We start from the raw sequence: 22,841 nt of genomic DNA on the forward strand, positions 1-22,841 counted from the left end.
TATTGCCTTTTTACATGTCCGCCGCTAGTTTTCGAAAGGCTTCCCAATCCACTGGCTTCCCACTAACCACAACACATTTTATGCTTTTTCTTTTGCTTTCATCCTGTCCCTGACTTATCTTGTTAGCCGTGGTTGCTGATCCTTTCCTGATCTCAACTCCACTCTCCTGCCTGCTCCCCATGGCCCTTTCTCCCTATTTTTCATCAGAAACATATCTATTTCTTTCTTGAATCGGTCGATTGGTGCTGCCTCCATTGCATTCAGGGGCAATGAATTCCACAGATTCACAACTCTCTCCTCATCTCCATTTTGAACATTCCATCTCTCACTCGATAGCTACAGCTTCTTGTTTGAGACTGTCCCACAATGGCGAACATGTGCTCAATGCCCATCTTTTCAATCCCCTTTACTATTTTATATACCTCAATCAGAACCACCCCCTCACTCTCTCGAACACCAGCAAGTACAGGCACAAGCTACTCAGCAACTTCTCATATGACAGCCCTTTCATCCCGGGAATCAATCAGTCCAACCTCCTCTGAACTGCCTCCAGTGCAGATGTATCCATCCTCAGTAAGGGGATCAAAACTGGACACAATACTTTGGTCTCACCAACACCCAATGTGTTCGGAAAAACACTGTGTTACTTTAATGATCCAGTCCTTTGGTGATAAATGCCAGAGTTCCATCTGCCTTTCTTATGCTATGCTCTTCCTGCATACCCACTTTCAGCTACAAAGACAGCCAGACAACTCTGCACTGACACACTTTGAACCTTCCCTCCATTTAAATAAAAATTCGCCCTTTTTTTCATGGACAAAATAGGCAAGCCTTGTGCTTATGCACATTAACCACCTGCCAGATTCTGGTCCATTCTCCTCGCCTGTCAATATTCAGCTGTCTCTGTTTTATTTCACATCACAGGCTGTTTTCCCATCTCTTTCAGAATCATCCACGCATTCTGTTATGTTACATTTTGTCTCTGCTTACATATCATTTGTATACGTTACAAATAGTTCAGGTCAGAGACCTGAACCCCGCAGCAACCCACCAGTAACAATTCACCATCCAGGCAAAGACTCATTTATCCTGACACTCAGCTTTCTGTCAGTTCGCCAGCCCTTTATTCAAACCAATATTCTACCCTTAATCCCCTTGGATCTAACCTTCTGGTTCACTTTTTTATGCAGCAACTGGTCAAATTCTTTCTGGAAATCTCGATATGCCACATCCCTCGGATCCCTGTAGAAGATCCTCAATTCTGCCACCTCATCAGCTCCTGACTTCATTACAGCTTTTGTTCAAACATGGTCAAAAGAGTTGAATTCCCGAGGTGAGCTAAGGATGGCTACATTTGACCGAGTGTGGCATCAAAGAGCGCTCGCATAACTGGAGCTGGTGGGAATCCAGCAGAAACTCACCACTGGTTGGAATAATATCTGTACAGAGGACGATATTTTTTCATTCTTGAATCGGAAAGAGGTAATTGCTGGTTAGACCAGCTTTTATTGCCCATCCCAAATTGCCCAACTGATATTTGGAGTTCCATGTAGGCCACAGCAGGCCACGCAGTTTCCTTCCCTAAAGAACATAAGTGAATCAGATGGGGTTTTCCGACAATTGGCAATGGATTTACGATCATCATTAGACGCTTAATTCCAGATTTTCATTGAATTTAAATTCCATTATGTGCCATGGTGGAATTTGAACCAGGTCCTCAGAACATTACCTGAGTGTTTGGATTAATAGTCTAGTCATAATACCATTAGGTCATCGCCTCTCATGATTGGCATTTTGGTTGTTAGAGGTCACCTGCAGGAGGTCCTGAGGGTACAGTCCGAAGCCTAACCATCTTCAGCTGATTTATCCCATCATCTCTCCATCATAAGCTCAGAAGTGGGGATGTTCACCAGGGATAGCAGAATATTCAGCATCATTCACCACTCCTCAGATACTGAATCTGTCCATGTCCAAATGCAACAAGGCCAGAACGATGTCTCGGCTTGGGCTGGTAATTGGCAAGTCGCATTTATACTGCACAAATACCAGGTAATGACCATCTCCAGGAAGAGAAAATCCATAAATTGTCCCTTGACATTCAAAGGTGTCACCATCACTGAATTGTCCGCTATCAAAATCCCGGGTTTTACCACTGAACAGAAATTCAACTGGACTTCCTATTTAAATGCAGTGGCTACTAGAGCAGGCCCAAAGCTCCGATTACTGCATCAAGTGACTCACCTCCTGATTCCCCAAGCCTGTCCACCAGCTACATGGAACAAGTCAGAAGAATGTTGGAATAATCCCCACTTGCCTAGATGGGTGCAGCTGCGAAAGCACTCAAGAAGTTCGACACCATCCAGGAAAAAGCAGCCTCCTCCCTGCAGTGCTCAATAGCAGCAGCGTGCACCATCTATGAGATGCACTGAGAAATCTGCAAAAGATCCTGAGACAGGACTTTCCAAACCTATGACAAATTTCATCTACAAGGGCAAGCGTAACAGATATATGGGAACAGCACCACCTACAACACCCTGTCTAAGCCACTCACCATCTCAACTTGGAAATATATTGCTGTTCTTTCACTACCACTGGGTCAAAGTCCTGGAAATTCTCCCCTGACTGACTGAGTCTACCTACAGCACATGGGCTACATTGATTCACCAATTACAAGGGTAACTAAGGATGGGAAGTAAATGCTGGCCCAGTTAGCGATGCCAATGGCCCAGAAACAAATAACAATTAAGTATCACCTATCTCCTCCTAATTCCAGTTTCTCATGCAGCACCATTCTGATTATTCTATAAAACCTGGTCTTTCTGTGGCAATGCTCAAAGCTACACACAGTACTCATTTGTGATCAAATCACATTCTGCACAATATTAAGAGCCATCACTGGCTGATGAGTATGATTGCCCAGCTTGGAAATTCCATATCACAGGTCATGAGCTCTGTGCGGGTTGATTAGCCTCAACTAGAGCCACATATCTGACCACATGTTTAGGAGGTCTTTCAGTGTGATGGAAGTGGTCTTGGCCTTGAGAACACCAGCATTCCTTTCTCCAGTTCCTTTCCCACACTTCAACTTCTTGTCTGGTGCTGTTGAAGAATTATGTGCCTTCATACAGGAGATTCACCAAGTTGGTTTCTTCTGAATGGGGATATCCCATACTTTGACCTCGATGTAGTATTTCTTGAAGGAACATTTCAAGGTCTTTGAAATGCTTCCTTTTACTTCTTGATCAGATGCCTTCCTTGAGTTGGCAAAAATTTACTTTGGTAGTCATAACTTAGGCATCCAAAGTACATGGCCAGCCCAATGGGGTTTGTTTCAAATCATCATGGCATCAATGCTGATGCTAGGAGGTTTTTCCTCCTAGCTGATGTGGAGAATCCATGACAAAACTGTGCTGAAAGGGTCTTGAAGTGGCAGCTCTATGTTATCCAGGTTTCACAGTCATATAGAAGAGGCTGAACGATGCATGCCTTGAACTCAAGGATCTTGCGATCAGCACAGATGTCACAATTGTGCATTCTCATCCTCTGGAGTCCAAAGGTGCCACTCGCAGATTGGACGTAATGTTAGAATCTCTGTATCGATGTCAGCCTTAAAAGAGAGAGAGCGTCCCATCTAAGGGAAATGTTCTACATTTGGGAGGATTTCTCTATTAATTTTGATGAAAAGATGGGCCACAACTTGACAGATTGGTAAAGGATTTGAGTCATCTTGAGGTTCGAACACAGAACATAACAGCGCAGTACAGGCCCTTTCGGCCTTGATGTTGTGAAACCAACCTGAAGCCCATCAAAACTACACTATTCCATTATCATCCATATGTTTATCCAACGACCATTTAAATGCCCTTCAAGTTGGCAAGTCTACTACTGTTGCAGGCAGGGCATTCCATGCCGTTACTACTCTCTGAGTAAAGAACCTACCTCTGGCTTCTGTCCTATATCTATCACCCCTCAATTTAAAGCTATGCCCCACCGTGTCAAACATGGCCATCCGAGCCAAACGACTCTCACTGTCCACCCTATCTCATGCTCTGATCATCTTGTATGGTTCTATTAAGTCGCCTCTTAATCTTCTTCTCTCGAACGAAAACAGCCTCAAGTCCCTCAGCCTTTCCTCATAACGCCTTCCCTCCATACCAGGCAACATCCTGGTAAATCTCCTCTGCACCCTTTCCAACGCTTCCACATCCTTCCTATGATGCGGCGACCAGAACTGTACGTAATACTCCGAGTGCGGCTGCACCAGAGTTTTGTACAGCTGCAACATGCCCTCATGGCTCCGAAACTCAATCCCTCTACCAATGAAGCCTAACACACGGTATGCCTTCCTAACAACCCCATCAACCTGGGTGGCAAATTTAAGGTTGAGGCTAATTCTTCAGTATACTTCTGCAAAGGCCTTAAGGGAGATTTGAAGACTTCTGCGAGCGGAAATGACGTTGTGAACCACATACTGAAGCTCCATAAGCGAGGTCAGTGTCATTTTCTTCGGTGATTTTAACTGGTTGAGGTGAAAAGGTTTTCCATCCATCCTGTCCAGGCCACTGAGAAGCTTGTTCTTGATGAGATTAAGAATGGTGGTGACAAAGCTGGAGAAAAGAGTGGGCGTGAGCCTCAACTTGACCTCAAAGAGCTTCTGCACAACATTGTATTTCTGGTATTGAAGCCTGATTTAAGCTGTTGGCCTTTTATCATTTTAGCAAACTACTTCAACTTTGAGGGCAGATTGTATTTAAATGGTTAAATCCCTAAGTTTCCACAGATCGGAATAATTCTATCAAGTGGAACAATGTATTACTCACTGAAGTGCAGTACTCCACCATTGGGTAATGTAACTTGTGCCCCTTGGATGTGCGTCCCGAAAAGAAACAGCTTCGGCAGATGTCATAATTTAAGTGTTTGAGGCTGCGGCACCGATTAAGGAAGAACAAGAAGTAAGAGAAATGTTCATTTTTGTTTGGATATTTTTAACCATCCAAGGAATGCAAGTTAAGTAGTTAAATTATGTATTTTTTTTATTTTGAAGAAACGGCAAAATTGTGTGGGGAGAAGCAAATGCTAGGTCAGTCGAGGAAAACTGTCCCAACTCCCCCAGTCAATTTTCATAATGGGATATCCCATCCCTGGAATTATTTAAATTGCTTCTGCGCTGCAACGTTCCCATAGTATGGAAGGTTTTCATCTGCCACGGTGGCATAAACCTATTTAGAAGTAACCTTGCCAGAATCTTCCTGGAAAAGGTAAATCTGACGAGCAGCGATTGTAACATGTGAAGCTGTAAAGGCAACACTGAAGGAGGAGGACACACATTTTCAGCTCAGACAGCAGAAGGGAAGTACTCCAGGGAAAGAGAAGAAATAGCGAAGAAATAAACTGCAATAATGGCTGAGTCACAGTGGTATAGTGGCAATATCATTGAGCTAAATGCTCTGGAGAATGTAGGTTCATGTTCCAACACTGTAGCTGGTCAAATTTACATTTCATTAAAAAATACTCAGAACTAAAAGTTATTTCCAGCAACACTATCATGAAACTATCAACAAATGTTGGTAAAAACCCATCCGATTCACTCATGTCCTTTCGGGGAGTATTCGATCATCCTTACACCACTACATGTGGCTGCAGAGCCACAGCAATGTAGGTAGCTCTGAACCACCCTCCCAGCCATCCACTCAGTTCCACGGCAATTAGTGAAGGACAACAAATGATAACTTCACCAGTGATAGCCAAATCCCTTGCAAGAATGGAAAATGTTCTCATGAAATGGAAGGACTTGATCAATGTAGTGTGAAATTATCAACAGATGAATGGATAGAACTGCATACAGAATGTAGGTCATCAATACGATGAGATGGTGCAAAACAGAGGATATTGCCTTCAGGATTCCTGTCATGAAGCCAAACTCTGAGACTCAGCAAGCACTCAAATGTGTGAGCAGAAACTAAATAGCCATGAAAACCAACATAAAAGTACAAATAGCAGGCTCTTAAAATTTTTGGAGATATGCAAGCCAATATTAAATTATGCACTGAAGTGGTTAAGTTCAGTTAATCCTCTTGTAAATAGCACTGCTAACAGGAAACTCACTGTCAATTACAGATTAGTCCAGAATTTTCAAGGCAATAGATAAAGTGAAGCAGAATACCAGTTTCCGTGAGGAACAAACATAATTTGGAAGTTAAAGGGATGAAAGGAATTACTTTTCTGAACAACATTCGGAAGAAACACAGACAGACGGTTGATTGAGAAGATGAAACATGAGAAGATGGTAAGGAAAGAAATAGATTTGGAAGCAACAGTGTGGTAGAATTGTGGAAGTTCACTGGCCTCACGCAACATCAGGAACCAATACATTTGATCTTGAGAGAACAGAATGTCAGAGAAGGGGGGCTCTCTTCCCAAATGGTCAAGCTTACAAAATGTAGGAAAAAGGCTGCCTTCCTCTTGGTGCTTCTCACTGGATGAACACGCGAGGAAAGTTGTGCTTTTTGGTTGCGGACCTATTGGTGGTTGGTTCATTCATATCAGGCAGATTCTCCAACAGCGGGTGAAGGTGTGGTCACAGTCTTCGCTCGGGGCAACTGAATCTATTCCTCTTCTTTGTTCTTTCATGCAAGTTTTGTGTTTGGATTCCTGATTGCGGCTACAAAATCTCCTATCTGTCCCTCGAACTGTCAAGTCTGCGATCACTCACGTCCTGTTTACCTCACCCTTTTCCGCCGTGTCCCAGAGCCAATTACACTTTACTTTAAAGTAATTTTAAGTCCAAATCACAGTAAAAGGAAGCCATTTGGTCCATCATGTTTGAACTAGATCTCCAAATACATATCACAAATTAGTGCCTTTTCCTTAACCTGCACATTATTTCTCTTTAATTAATCAACTAGTGCTTTCTTGCATCTTTTACTGAAACTGCCTCCTCTAGGTAATGCATTCTATAGACTGTGATAAAGCTATTTCTTACACTGCAGTTACTTCTTTAGTCAATCACTTCAAACCTCTGCATCTTATTCTCAATTCTGTCACAAGTAGCAAAGTCTTCCCCTCGTCTACTCTGACCAGACCTCAAATGATTTTGCAAGATTCAAAATAATCTCTTCTAAGTCTCAGCATCTTCGAGGAAAGCTGTCCCAATTCCTCTAATCAATTTTCATAATGAGATATCTCAACCCTGGAATCGTTATTGTAAATTGGTCCTGCTCTGTCTCTCTCCAACATTTTCACAAAGTTCCCTTCGCACGGAAGGTTTTCATTTGCCATGGTGGTATAAACCTATTCAGAAGTAACCTTGCCAGAATCTTCCCAGCAATGCAAAGGCTGGTGATCTCATGGTTCTTTGAGCAATCTGACATTTCTCCTTCAGTTTTGTACAGGATATGGCATCTTAAAGATTCTGTGAAATCCTGCCCTGTTCCTCATAGTCCATGAAAAGCTAACAGATCTTGGCCTTCAGAGTTAGGCCACCATTCCTCAAGCTTCAGATGGAATTCAATTGACTCCGGGTCGTTGTTGCTCTTGATTTAGTTACGGCAGTCATAGTTTCATCCACAGTTGGGCTCTCACTCCAGTTCTTCTCAGACAGAGAGTTGTTTGATCAGATCAATGGCAGTAACACGCACCTTCTCCAAGATGGCCAATCTTAGAAATGTAGGAGAATAGTTCACCAAAAAGGTTCAATTTACCCCTTAGAAATCCTGTCCAAATCTGCAATTTAATTTACGAGTTGTGGACAAGAAGTTTTATCGATCATTTAGCAACAACACAGCAATCACTTTCATAGGATGCACACACACTGATTACAGGACTAATAAAAAGGCCTTTCTGTAAATTCCCAATAATTGCAAATTACAGAACCAACCGGAAGTCGAGTCACAATCCGTTCTGAGCCACAGTGTCTGTGATCAATGCAACTGCGAACAAAATACCAAAAGCATACAGCACTCACCTCTCACAAAAAATTAAGGTAAAGAAGTTGATACTTAATTTGTCCTAATTACTTCTCTGGTCCATGAATTTGTTCGGGTTTTGTGATGATCTCAGTTGTGTTGTTGACTGATGGAGTTTCTAATAGAACATCTAAAGTAAAAGCTTTCTTTAAAAACTAACTCCCTCTAACTTTCTGCTGGTTTGCACATCTCACCTGAAACCTACGAGTGGGTACTCTTTGCAAATGTTACACTTCGCCTGATGTTTTGCAGTTTCAGCAGCTGCCACACGGTGTCGAACAGGCAGCCACACCATGGACTGAGGCTCCAATCTCATCCACTCTACAAAGTGTTTAACATCAATCTCTGGTTTGTTCTGGCCCTAGAAGAAAATAAAAGATCAGCTGCATGATTAATTGTGTCAAGTTTACATCCGCTATCCTCAGACATATCTAATACACTATCATTGGGGTTTCTGACATTGTTTTTATTAAATTAATGATTAAAAACATTGACTATTTATAAACATGATAGCCTTGGATTAGTGGTGGTACATGTTGGCCTCTGGAACTAATTCAAACCGAAAATGAGCACAAAATTCATACTGGCAAGTAGACCCGCTTGACCTTCTGAAGTGGCGCAGAGCACACTTACATGTTGGAAGCAACTGCGGACACTTGGTTCAATGTTGCTGCCTCCAAATGAAGGTACCTCACCCAGCTGCCGAGGGATCTGGACTGCATTGTGAAGCAAAAGGCTCAGGCTTTGTTGGTCACATAATTCTGTGGGTTCAGCTCCTTGTTTGAAGAGGTCTGCAAAAGTTATCCATAAGAAAAAACTTGATATTCCGAAACTTAAGGGAGGTAGTTAAGAGTTCAATACATCCAATATATCTTCCTCAATTGCCTTGCTTTGTAAATTATCTTAAAACATTATTTTATGATCTTGATTGGCTATTTGCAAACAACTGTGGAAACAAAAACTTCTGTTTCTTGGCACCAATGGACAATGTATGTTGTATGATTCTCCAAGGAAGTCATTTCTTTCTTGATTGTAAATCTCAAACCTCTCTGATATCTCCTCGTTCTTTTCACAGAGATAATCTTTGTGTGGACCTGGAAAACATGGGCACTGTCCTCAATGAATACTTTGTGTCAATCTTTACAATGGAAAAGGACACTGCAAGTATTGATATCAGGGCAGAGGACCTAGGAACATCAGAAGTTTAGACATCGGAAGATGCAGCTGGTTCAGCAAATTTAAAAGTGGATACATCTACAGGCCGAACTGAAATGTATACCAGCGAGCAAGGGAAGTGAGGGAGGAGATATTTGGGCCCCTGTCAGCAATTTTCAAACCCTTGTCAATCACACGTGAAGTCATGAAGGACGATGAACATTGTCCTACGATGAACAAATGGAGAGAGGAACAGACCAGGAAATTAAAGGCCAGTCAGAATAATCTCAGCACTGGAGAAGCTATAAAGAGGCATTCTTAGGGGTAGAATGTACTTGCATGAACTAATCAGGGATAGTCAGTATGGATTTGTTAAGGTGAGGTCACGTTTCAGAAATTTGATCCTTTTTTGAGGAGATGTTGGAGTGTTGATGAGCTTATGCATTCGATGTGGACTTAGTAAAGCCCCCCTTGGCAGACTGATCAAGAAAGCAACAGTCAACGGGATCAAAGGCAAAGAGGCACGCTGGAGCCAAAACTGGCTGAGGCAGAGAGCACAGGGTGATTGATGGTAGAGGGATATCTATTTGACAGGATGTTTGCTTTGAGTGGGGTTGTGCAGGGCTTGCCACAAGGACCCTTGAAATTTGTCAACGAGATTCATCATTTTGGCTTAAACACAGTGTGTATGACCGTGTTGCTAGCGAATGACTAATTTAGTGAGGAGGATATCGACGGAATGGTCATGTAAATAACAGCCATGGGATCAAAGGCAAAGTGGTACACTGGACCCAAAATTGGTTGACAGACAGAAAGAATAAACTTCAGGAGGAGATCAGCACACTGGTCAGCTGGACACAGCAATTGGAACTCAACCAGGAAAAGTGTGAGCTGACGAACTCGGGAGGGCTAACAAGGCAAGGGATCACACTATGAAGGGTGTGATCCTGGACATTACTGAAAAAACCAAGATGCTGCCTGGGCTGGGGGTTCTCATGGAATCATAGAGTACAGAAGAGGTCCTACGGCCCACTAAGGCTGTACCTCTAAAAACACACTGCGACATATACTAGTCCCATTTTTACACACTAGACCATTCTCAAAAATATTATGCCATTACAAGTGCTCATCCAAGTACTTTTCAAAGGGTGTGAGGTTTCCTGTTTCAACTTCCCTCCCAGGCAATGCATTCCAGACCTTTGCCACACTCTGGATGAAAACGATTTTCCTCAAACCTCCGCTAAATTTCCCGTGTTTCTCTTTAACATTATGCCCTACCGTTATTGATGATTTAACTCAGGGGAACAATGCTTTCTACTCAACCTATCTTTACCTCTCATAATCTTATATGCCTCTATCAGGACCTCCACTCAACCCCGAAAACTTCTCTGCTTCACAGAAAATAATCTGAATTTTTCCAGCCTTTCTTCACAGCTAAAATGCTCCAACATATGCAACATCCTTTTCATTCCCTCCAGTGCAATCACATCCTTCCTGATGGGTGGTGACCAAAATGCCACACACAACTCCAGCTGTGGCCGAACCAAACTTTTAAACAGCACAAAGTGACCTCCCCACTCTTACCATCTGATAAAGGGAGATGTCCCATATGTCTTTGTAACAACCCTTACTAGCCTGACCTGACCCCTTCAGGAATTTATGAACTAGCACCCTAGGATCCCTTTTCTCCTCTCAGCTTCCCAGTGTCCTGCTATGCATTAGATTTAGACTTAGGTTTTATTATCACACATATTCAATACAGGGTACAGGAGTGCAATGCCACCTCAGACGGTGCCATCTCAGGTACAAAGTACCTTGGTACGAAATTTCAGTTGCAAATGTAGAAAATTTATCCATCCTTCTTTACTCAGTCGCAGGGGAGTGGAACGCAAAGCCGGAGAGGGTAGTGGAGTCGGCCTCATTAGGGGCATTTAATCGGCCATTAGACAAGTACATGGATGACAGTATAAGGTAGTGGTGGAGGTGAGACAGACCTTGGGATGAGGGTAATAGTTCGGGACAACATCGTGGGCCGAAGGGCCTGTACTGAGCTGTACCGTTCCATGCTCTATGTTATAAAAATAATTGAATACGCTAAAAAGTTCAGCACTACAGTCTTCTTAGTTTCACAGTAGAAAAATAAAAACAAAAGTTTAAAAAGTCAAACATTACAGTCCTTTCTTAAGCCACGAGTTTTCAGACACTCTGACCGAGGCTTCCCCCATGACGGTTCGTATTCCCCTGCGCTGGGCTAAGGCCCGCCCATCCTTGCCGGTGGACTTCACTGCTGACTGTCGTTGCTGACCTCCATCGGGCACGACAGGCTTTGCCACATTAAGTACTCTCTTATCTTAATCCTTCTTCAGGCTATATCAATCTGCCACTGACCTGCCCATCTGACCGATGCCAAGATTGAAGCAGACAAGGGGAACTGGTAAAGATGTTTAAGATTTTGAAGGGCATAGAAAGGATAACTGGAAGCTGCTTTTTCCATTCGTAGACATGTCAATACACAGGGGGCATAGATTGAAGTTCACAGGTAGAAAGCTAAGAGGGGAGTTGAGGAGAACCTATTTTCCCAGTGTGGTGGGAGTCCTGAGCTCACTGACTGAAAGTGTGGCTGATTCAGAAAGTGTCTGAATATTTAAGTATTTAGATATTCACTTGTGTTGCCGTAGGCTCCAGGGCTATGAGCCAAAGTGAGTTCGATGCAGACAGATCTTTGTTGAGCAGTGCAGGAACTACGGACCGCATGGCCTCCTCCTGTGCAAAAAACATCCATGAGACTATAATTACACAGCTTTTCTTTGAGGCATTTCTCCACTTGACTGATTCTTTGTAAATGCAAGGCCGATAAAATAAATCCTTTTCTTAAAAGCTTCCATCTCACTGAGAAAGCTTCAGGCCAATTTGATAATCTGCTCTCAAAAATCTGCTCATGTTTTGATAGTTATGACAAATTCTACTATCAGGGCTGACACAATCCACAACATTCTAAATCAATCAATAATATTCCAGAAAGATGATCATTTGCCTATCCGACCAATTGTAACTGTTGCTTTAAAAAATAGAGAAATAAATCTGGATCTGTCAAAAACTAATCAGTTCTTCCTTGGACCATACCCGTACGTACCAGCTTTCAATGAAATATGCCCATTAGTTTGTGAGATACATTGCTGACCAACAGAACAACAAATGGGCAAAAACATTACCTCACATTCAGTGTTATCACTTCTGCAAGTGAGCAGTAGAGTCATACAGCACTTCCAAATCTTTTTCCCAGTGCGAATGATGAAAACATTATTGGTCACAAAAACAGCCGCTAAGGTTAGTGCCTTTGAGAAACAATCGCATCATACATATGTAGCGCATCATTTATCTTGCAGGAATGCACTGTGCACATTCTGCACAGACCAAGTTATGACTTAACACTCATGTGGCAGTGACTAAATACAGAAATATACTAATACAGCAAACCTTTTGTTAAACAGCACCTGCGGTACCAGGAATGAGCTGAATAATCAAAAATTCCAGTTGATCAATAGGTCCACACACGCAAAAAACACACACTCAATAATAGGAACATAATGCATGGGATATACACATTGTATCAGTGATAATGGGAACTGCAGATGCTGGAGAATCCAAGATAATAAAATCTGAGGCTGGATGAACACAGCAGGCCCAGCAGCATCTCAGGAGAACAAAAGCTGACGTTTCGGGCCTAGACCCTTCATCAGATGAAGGGTCTAGGCCCGAAACGTCAGCTTTTGTGCTCCTGAGATGCTGCTGGGCCTGCTGTGTTCATCCAGCCTCACATTTTATTATCTGGGATATACACATCACTGTTCTCCCTCATTTACAGCATAAATGACTTCAGTAATGAGGCAACTTTGCCTCAATTAAAACTTACTGGCAGAGTGCCTTTTCACTTGCATCCTCACCATACATCACAAGATGATGAGAATACAGTAAACATCTGGTGTATAATTTTTGTCAGTTTATTGAGTGTGCTAGTTTGTTGAACAAAGTTTACATACAGTTAAATCTACAGTTTACATGTGTATCAGCAATGATAGATTTAGTACTGACACTTGTATTTTTCCTCCAGATGACCCTTGTAGAGTCACGTCAAGCCAATTTTCAAAGAAAGCACTCTGATTCTTCCACTCATACTTCTGGAAAAGGAAGTTGCAGAACGTCACTGACTGACTTTACTTATTTGAATACAGCGTAAGGTACATAGAACATCGAACAGTACAGGCCCTTCAGCCCACAATGTTGTGCCGAACTTTTACCCTAAACCTCAGGTCTATCTAACTCCACCCCTATCTTATATGACCATCCATATGCCTGTCTAATAGTCACTTAAATGCCCCGAATGAGGCCGACTCCGCAACCCACTCCAGCTGAAACAAAGATCTCTTTGAATTGTCATTTGTCACACATGTATTGAATCAAAAAACAAATTTCTCACTTCCATAGATTTCTGGAGCATCTTAATATGATTTGTGAAGATTAATACTTCACCCGATCATTTTATAAATACAACTTTAAACAAAATGCCACTATATGGAACTTGTATGTTGGTATTTGTGCAGATGCCAATTCAGTTTGTGTGATCTGTTTCGATGCAACGAGTGATAAACACTTTGATTAAAATGGTTGAGAGCAGTATATGTGAGATTTAATACCATGCTTTATCTACAGATAACTCATCTGCAGGTAGTTATTCATGAGACTCAACTGACATCATGTCTCAGGGGAGCTTGTGGCCTCTGGGTTAGGTGTTGTTTGACCATTGCCTACTGGTCACTGGTTGAGAGGAAAGAGAACTACTAGCTGCTATCCATTTTCAACAAGTGATCATGATAATCTACCTGCGTTTCAACGTCCCATCAACATGCAAGAATTGTTGCTCGAAGAGGCTTCTGTGTAACAAACAGGAGCAGAATCAAGATCAACCTTGCTTTCCCTATCTGAACAAGCTGCCAACACCAGAAATATGGGACCGTCTTAATCATTCTTATACAATTAACTTTTACAATAGACAACAGGTGCAGAAGTAGGCCATTCGGCCCTTCGAGCCAGCACCACCATTCATTATAATCATGGTTGATCATCCACAATCAGTATCCTGTCCCTGCCTTATCCCCATAACCCTCGATTCCACTGTCTTTAAGAGCTCTATCCATCTCTTTCTTGAAACTATCCAGAGACTTGGCCTCCACTGCCTTCTGGGGCAGAGCATTCCATACATCCACTGCTCTCTGGGTGAAGAAGTTTTCCCTCAACTCTGTTCTAAATGCCCTACCCCTTATTTTTAAACTGTGTCCTCTGGTTCTGGACTCACACATCAGCGGAAACATGCTTCCTACCTCCAGAGTATCCAATCCTTTAACAATCTTATACGTCTCAATCAGACACCCTCTCATCCTTCTAAGCCAGGTCCCTGTACAGCTGCAGAAGGACCTCTTTGCTCCTATACTCAATTCCTCTTGTTATGAAGGCCAGCATGCCATTAGCTTTCTTCACTGCCTGCTGTACCTGCATGCTCGCTTTCATTGACTTATGTACAAGAACACCGAGATCTTGTTGTACTTCCCCCTTGACCTAACCTGACTCCATTTAGATAGTAATCTGCCTTCCTGTTCTTGTCACCAAAATGGATAACCACACATTTATCCACATGAAACAGCGTCCGCCATGCATCCGTCCACTCCGCTAGCCTGTCCAAGTCACCCTGTATTCTCATAACATCCTCCTCACATTTCACACTGCCACCCAGCTTTGTGTCATTGGCAAATTTGCTAATATTACTTTTAGTGCCTTCATCTGTATCATTAATGTATATTGTAAACAGCTGCGGTCCCAGCACTGAACCTTGTGGTAGCCCACTGGTCACCGCCTGCCATTCCGAAAGGGACCCGTTTATCACGACTCTCTGCTTCCTGTCAGATAGCCAATTTTCAATCCAAGTCAGTATTTTGCCCCAAATACCATGTGCCCTAATTTTGCTCACGAATCTCCTCTGTGGGGCTTTATCAAAGGCTTTCTGAAAGTCCTGGTCCACCCCATCCACTGGCTCTCCCTTGTCCATCTTCACAGTTATATCCTCAAAAAATTCCAGAAGATCAGTCAGGCACAATTTCCCCTTCGTAATTCCTGCTGACTCTGACCTATCCTGTTACGGCTATCCAAATGAGTTGTAATTTCATCTTTTATAATTCACTCCAGCATCGTTCCCACCACTGACGTCCGGCTAACCGATCTATAATTTCCTGTTTTCTCTCTCCCTCCTTTCTTGAAAAGTGGGACAACATCAGCCACCCTCCAATCCGCAGGAACTGATCCTGAATCTAGAGAACATTGGAAAATGATTACCAATGCGTTCACGATTTCCAGAGCCACCTCCTTAAGTACCCTGGGATGCAGACCATCAGGTCCCAGGGACTTATCAGCCTCCAGACCCAACAGTCTATCCAACACCATTTCTTGCCTCACATAAATACCCTTCAATTCATCCATTACCCTAGGTCCTTCAGCCATTATTATATCTGGGGGATTGCTCGTGTCTTCCCGAGTGAAGACAGTTCCAAAGTACCTACTCAACTCTTCTGCCATTTCCTTGATCCCCATAATAAATTCACTTGTTTCTGTCTTCAAGGGCCCAATTCTAGTCTTAACCATTTTTTTTCAACACACCTTTTACTATCCTCCTTGATAATTGGAACTGCAGATGCTGGAGAATCCAAGATAACAAAATGTGGAGCTGGATGAACACAGCAGGCCAAGCAGCATCTCAGGAGCACAAAAGCTGACGTTTCGGGCCTAGACCCTTCACCCAGGCCTGAAACGTCAGCTTTTGTGCTCCTGAGATGCTGCTTGGCCTGCTGTGTTCATCCAGCTCCACACTTTGTTATCCTTACTATCCTCCTTCATATTTTTGGTCAGTTTTCCTTCGTACCTCATTTTTTTCTCCGCGTATTGCCTTTTTAGTGATCTTCTGTTGCTCTTTAAAAGCTTCCCAGTCCTCCGGCATGCCGCTCATCTTTGCTATGTTATACTTCTCTTTTATCTTTAGAGAGTCCTTAACTTCCCTCGTCAGCCACGGCCGCCCCTGCCTCCCCTTAGGATCTTTCTTTGGAATGAACTGATCCCGCACCTTTTGCATTATATCCAGAAATACCTGCCATTGTTGTTCCACTGCCATCCCTGCTACGGTATTGAACCATTGAACTTTGGCCAGCTCCTCCCTCATCGCTCCATAGTTCCCTTTCTTCAACTACAATGCTGACACTTCCAATTCTCCCTTCTCCCTCTCAAATTGCTGATTAAAATTTATCATATTATTGTCACTACCTCTAATGGCTTCTTTACTTCAAGGTCCCTGATCAAATCCGGTTCGTTGCACAACACCAGATCCAGAATTGCCTCCTCCCTGGTAGGCTCCATACTGACTCTGCATCTCCTGATTCTACGTCTCCACTCGCAAAGGGCTGAAGATTTTATATTTCTTTACATTCATAATTTCATATCTATTTTACTATTTCTTCTTTCTTTATTATTTCATATTTCTTTACTTCTGACTATTTTAAATACAACAGGTTTTCTTATGCTACATCAGTGACGACATTTCAAAGGTAGTTTAGCTGCCTATAAAGTACTTTTTATGCCTGAGACCATAAAATGAGCTACATAAATGCACTTCTTTCTTTTATTAACTTCTGTAGTTGTGTTTCTTTGCCAATGGAGGATTGGCTACAATTACACAGGGTAATGTAGGTGAAATACATTTCCTATGACAAAATTCCAAACCAAAGTTACGAAATTAGAATAATAAACTATTGGCTGTTTGCAACTGAACACTGTAGATGAGCAAAGGTCACTTAATCAGTAAAGTACTAATTAAGTATGTTCCCGACATGGAGAATACAAATGAAAACTACGGTAATGCTCATAGGAAATTGGACAACGTTCTATTTTATGATCATAGCAATGCCATATCATCAACACATGTTTTAATAGATAATAAGTCACTCCGGGATATTTATTCATTTGTTTTATATCCTCAAGATCATCTTTGCAAATCCTGTGAACAGGGACCACTGAACAGCTTACTTAGCCTTTCTTTTACACCTATAATATCCATGTTTTATCCCTCTCCCCTCGATGTTTGTCTGCAGGAAGATGAGTTAACAGGGGGCTTACAGTTTAAATTTGTACAGATATGTGTCCAATGTTTGTAAATATCTGACTGTAGCTAGAATCTATGCAGTTGTAATAAATAGGCATTCTTGTTAAGAACAGAAATCTGGACCGTGGTCTTCATCAGTTTGGATCTAAAAGACAAGTAAATTAGGGAAACTTAGATACTTTTCAAAATCTTCCACATTGGGATGACTCTGGAAACTGCAGGCTCGAATTGCAGCATGGTACCCTTCTGAATGTAACACCTGAAATCACGAAAGTAATAACTTGCTTGAAAATGAACATGGACTCTATGGGTTAAGGTGACACAAGCCCACGAGCTACAACATGGGGAAAAATACAGTGGATGCTATTTTTAATGAACAGTGTGTCAACATCAACTGTTCTGTCTGAGAGTGAAATCTGAGAAATGAAAAGTGAAAACTGCCAGGTTAGAAAGTTCCAGCTACGTGCTTACCTGATGGAAATGCATTGATTGTGATATTAATATATATATATGATTGTTAATTGAGAGTACTGATGAATTTTGCTTTTTGTTTCTGTGATGATCTAAATAATCCATTTGTCAACACAATAAAGTAGATATTGTTATTGTAAAACACCCCTGAAAATCCAAAGAAAATTTCAAGAGGGGCCAAATAAGTCGTGTTGGGGAACAAAGAAATGGCAGAGGAACTGAACAAGTATTTTGCATCAGTCTTCAGGTTGGAAGGCACCATAGTAGAACTTTAAGGGAGTCTGAAGCAGAAGTGAGTGTGGTGGCCATCTCAAAGGAGAAGCTGAAGGGTCTGTGTGGAATTTGTACATTCTCCCCATGTCTGCACGGGTCTCCGCCAGGTGCTCTTATTTCCATCCACAGTCCAAAGATGTGCAGGCAAGGTGGATCAGCCATGGCAAATGTGAGCTTGCGGGGAAACAGTACAGGGCTGGGTCTCGGTGGGATGTTCTTTGCGGAGATGGTGCAGACCCAATGGCCTCTTTCCGCTCTGTAGGAATTCTATAATTCCGAGAAGATGGTAAATTACATGGACCAGATGGACTGCCCCCCAGAGTTCTGAAGGAGATAAGTGAAAAAACCATGCAGTTATTGGTGATCTTTCAGGAATTACTGGAGTCAGGGTGGGTCCCAAAGGAGTACAAAATGGCAAATATAACGCCCCTGTTTAAAATGGAGGGAGGCAAAAGACAAGAAATTATAGACCTGTTAGCCTGGCGCTGGTCATTAGGTCAGATTTTAGAGTCCATTATTAAGGATGAGGCCGGAGAGTACTTGGAAGTACTGGTAATACTTGGAAATACATGCTAAATTGGGCTGAGAAAACACAACTTTGTCAAGGGAAGGTCTCTGTTAGATTCTATGAGAATGTAACCAGTGAGTTAAAACAAAAGAGAACCATTGAACTTTATCTGTTTGGATTTCCAGAAAGCCTTTGAGAAGGTCCCACACAGGAGGCTTCAAAATTTAAAAAAATGAGCTTATGGTGTTCGGGAGTAGGTACTGCCACGGACAGAGAATTGGCTAACTGGCGGAATGCACAGAGTGGCAATAAAAGGGTCTTTTTCAGGATGGCAGCCAGCAACTATAGGAGTTCCGCAGTCATCAGAGTTCAGACTACAGCCATTCACATTATACATTAACAATCTGGACAAAGGAACTGATGGTATTGTTGTCCATAGTGGGTTGTTGCTAAGTTTGCAGATGACATTTCGATAGGTGGAAAGGCAGGCAGTGTTGAGGGGGTTGGGAGGTCACAGAGAGTCTTTCGAGAAGTGGCATTACAGGCATAGACTATTTTCTAAATGGGGAAAGGCTTCAGAAATCTGAAGCACAAAGATGCCCCAGTTCAGGATTCTTTTAACATGCAGGTTCAGTTGGCAGTTGGGAAGGCAAATGCAATGTCAGCATTCATTTCAAGACGGCAAAAATACAAGAGCAGAGAGGTATTGCTGAGGCTGTGTAAGGCTCTGGTCATATTGCATTTGGAATATTAAGAGCAGTTTTTGGCCATCTATCTAAGGAAGGATGTGCGGGCCTTTGTCAGGGTCTCGCGGAGGTTCTCAAACATAATCCTGGGGATGAAGGGACTGTCATGTGAGGAGTGGCTGAGAACTCTGGGTCTGTACTCGACGGAGTTTAGAAGGACGAAGGGGGTCACACTGAAGGTCAGTCAGGCCTGGATAGAGTGCACACGGAGATGTTGTTTCCACGAGTCAGAGAGACTAGGACCTGAGGGCACAGCCTCAGAGTCAAAGGGACCACCCTTCAGGATGGAGATGAGGAGGAATTTATTCAGTCAGAAAGTTGCGAATCTGTGGAACTCATTGATGTAGAAAGCTGTGGAGGCCAAGTCAGAGTTGATTTCAGGCATAGATAGATATGTTCTTGCTTAGTATGGACAAAGGAGAATGGGATTGAGAATGATAGATCCCACTCAATGGGCTGAATGATCTAATTCTGTTCTTAAATCTTCAGGTCTAAAACACTGGAATGAATCAGTTCAGTGTCATTTTTATTGCACTGCAAGGACAGTATCTCTCCAAAAGACCGAAGAAATTTTCTCACTGTTGTTGCAAACCTATTCAATAACTGGCAACAATGCTCCTGTTGTGCCTCTCTCAACCGACGCTAGTTAGTTCTCCACTCAAAGTAACTGGACCATCCCGGTATTACTGGCACTCATGCCATGTTTGAAGGCTATTGTGGACCAGTAAATTGCTCAGAATCCAGAACTGCCTCGTACCGTTCATAGCATTTGTCCCAGACAGGGCAGGAAAGGGGAAATTAGCACCTTACTTTACAGTTAGGGACCTGGAGGTCCTGGTGGATGGATTGGTGCAGTGCAGAACTGTCCTCTTTCCCAAGGACAAGCACAGGAGGCCACGACACAAGACTCGGCCAGACTGATCCAAGGCTGTCCAGTGCCAATGCAGGCTCAACCACCAAAAGAACCATCCAGCAGTGCTGCAAGATCAGTGACCCCTGCTCCAACAGAAGAAGAGCCTCATTGTTCTGTGCTACCTCACATTCACCCTCTCTCTAATTCTGCACCACCCTTCAGCACAGCTCATGTAATACCATTCTCACCAAAGCATTCAATGTCTGTCTTCACTTGCTCTCGCCTACTTGAGGGCCCAAGGCTATTAATCCTCTATGTCTCTGTGCCTCTTGCTCTCACCCAGGAGACCTCACCTCCCTTCCCAAACATACATGAGCACTAACAAATGCACCAGCTCATTTCATCTCACTCAATCCCTCCCTTTGTTTCATCCAGGAAAAACAGCCCACAGTAGGGCAGAAAGAGCCAACACAGGTAGTGAGGTGTCTAACGTTCGACTTCTCACAACCTATGAGGACAGTGTCCTGACGATGGTCATCCTGAGCAGCCAACTGATTGCATCCAAGCCCCTCGAGTGATATCAGACAATGCCCTGGAGTTACCTAGATCTGCTGCCTGAAACTGCCTCCCTTGACTGGAGACCATTCCCCTCGGAACCTGAAGCATGACCATGAGGTTGGAGATAATGCAACGCGTTCTGTGCTTCTGCAGCTGGCACATGCTGCAGGTGTGAGATCAACATATCACGGTGCTGAACAGCAACACACCCACTCCTTTGATTGATGACTGCTGACAAACATGACAAGCTGTCTGGCTTTGTCTCGATGCCAAAAGGTTAATCAATATACTAGCATTATGAGTCTGTGAGGTGTGGCGGAGGGGGCAACCCATAAAAAGACAAGGCAAATGAAGACAAGGCAGAGGAGCTGTTAGCATTCATGCAGGGACAAAATGAGAGTGGAGAGCTCAAGCAAGGTGTCCTGATGTGTAACGTGGCCCAATACACGAATGGGTGCCTGTTCCTGCATATAAAAGTGCCCTGGCAGTAGCACTGCAATGAGGGGGGCTGCTGCAATCCAAAATGCAGCAATGAAGTGCAGAAGAGTACTGAAAGCAGATGTGAGATGTGCTGAGGCTGGAACATGCCACATGTCAAAACTGTGGAGATGGGGTGCTACTGAAGGGTGTGGCTGCAGATGCTGGTGACGACTACCCAAGTTGGAGGTCCAGAGGAGCATTGAGCAATGTGCAAGCACCACACACCCACTCAGAATTTCATTTTGGTAATTCTGAGAGTCTAGTTTCTGTCTGGCAGGTAGAAAAAGTATTAATGAGGGTGGTACTGAGAAATAATCCATGCCTTTCAGTACTCCCTAGTGTGAATTTCCGCTCAATGTCTGCAATTTTACTGGAAAATGCAACATTTTGGTTTTGGCATCCAGAAGGACCTTGAGCTGCAATCAATATGAAGGGTACGCACCTAATGAACAACGTCAAAATTGACAGTCACAATAATGATATAATATTGGAACACATCTCATGCAGACGAAGCTCAATTTAATATAAATGAAATATTGGAGGTGATTAGGGGTGTATAGAAGGACACTGAAAGTTTAACCCCGGACTTTCATCTCCAAGTCCTAGAATTATATCCAGCCCGGACTGAAAGAAAATAAAATTCTCTCCGCTTGCAAGGATTCCCCAATATACTGTCACAGTCCTCATACATTTCCAAGTGAAGTGCATAACATTATTCCTAAATGGAGTTTAGTAAACAATCTGACTGAGATTAGCTGAAGGACAATTAGTCTGGAAAATACCACAATGACACAGTTAGAACATAGAACATAGAACATAGAACAGTACAGCACAGAACAGGCCCTTCAGCCCACAATTTTGTGCCGACCATTGATCCTCATGTAAGCACCCTCAAATTTCTGTGACCATATGCATGTCCAGTAGTCTCTTAAATGACCCCAATGACCTTGCTTCCACAACTGCTGCTGGCAACGCATTCCATGCTCTCTCAACTCTCTGTGTAAAGAACCCGCCTCTGACATCCCCTCTATACTTTCCTCCGACCAGCTTAAAACTATGACCCCTCATGTTAGCCTTTTCTGCCCTGGGAAATAGTCTCTGGCGATCAACTCTATCTATGCCGCTCATTATCTTGTATACCTCAATTAGGTCCCCTCTCCTCCTCCTTTTCTCCAATGAAAAGAGTCCGAGCTCAGTCAACCTCTCTTCATAAGATAAGCCCTCCAATCCAGGCAGCATCCTGGTAAACCTCCTCTGAACCCTCTCCAAAGCATCCACATCTTTCCTATAATAGGGCGACCAGAACTGGGCGCATTACTCCAAGTGCGGTCTAACCAAAGTTTTACAGAGCTGCAACAAGATCTCACGACTCTTAAACTCAATCCCCCTGTTAATGAAAGCCAATACACCATATGCTTTCTTAACAACCCTGTCCACTTGGGTGGCCATTTTAAGGGATCTATGTATATGCACACCAAGATCCCTCTGTTCCTCCACACTGCCAAGAATCCTATCCTTAATCCTGTACTCAGCTTTCAAATTCGACCTTCCAAAATGCATCACCTCGCATTTATCCAGGTTGAACTCCATCTGCCACCTCTCAGCCCATCTCTGCATCCTGTCAATGTCCCGCTGC

The 22,841-nt window shown here is 43.0% G+C and overlaps 1 pseudogene; it reads right to left on the bottom strand.

Annotated features, from left to right (window-relative positions):
- LOC132209347 (utrophin-like) overlaps positions 1-22,841 on the bottom strand; it is a 35,708-nt pseudogene that overhangs the window by 11,848 nt on the left and 1,019 nt on the right.

This window comes from Stegostoma tigrinum, unplaced genomic scaffold (genome assembly GCF_030684315.1).
Source record: "Stegostoma tigrinum isolate sSteTig4 unplaced genomic scaffold, sSteTig4.hap1 scaffold_88, whole genome shotgun sequence".
In the NCBI taxonomy this organism is placed as follows: Eukaryota; Metazoa; Chordata; class Chondrichthyes; order Orectolobiformes; family Stegostomatidae; genus Stegostoma; species Stegostoma tigrinum.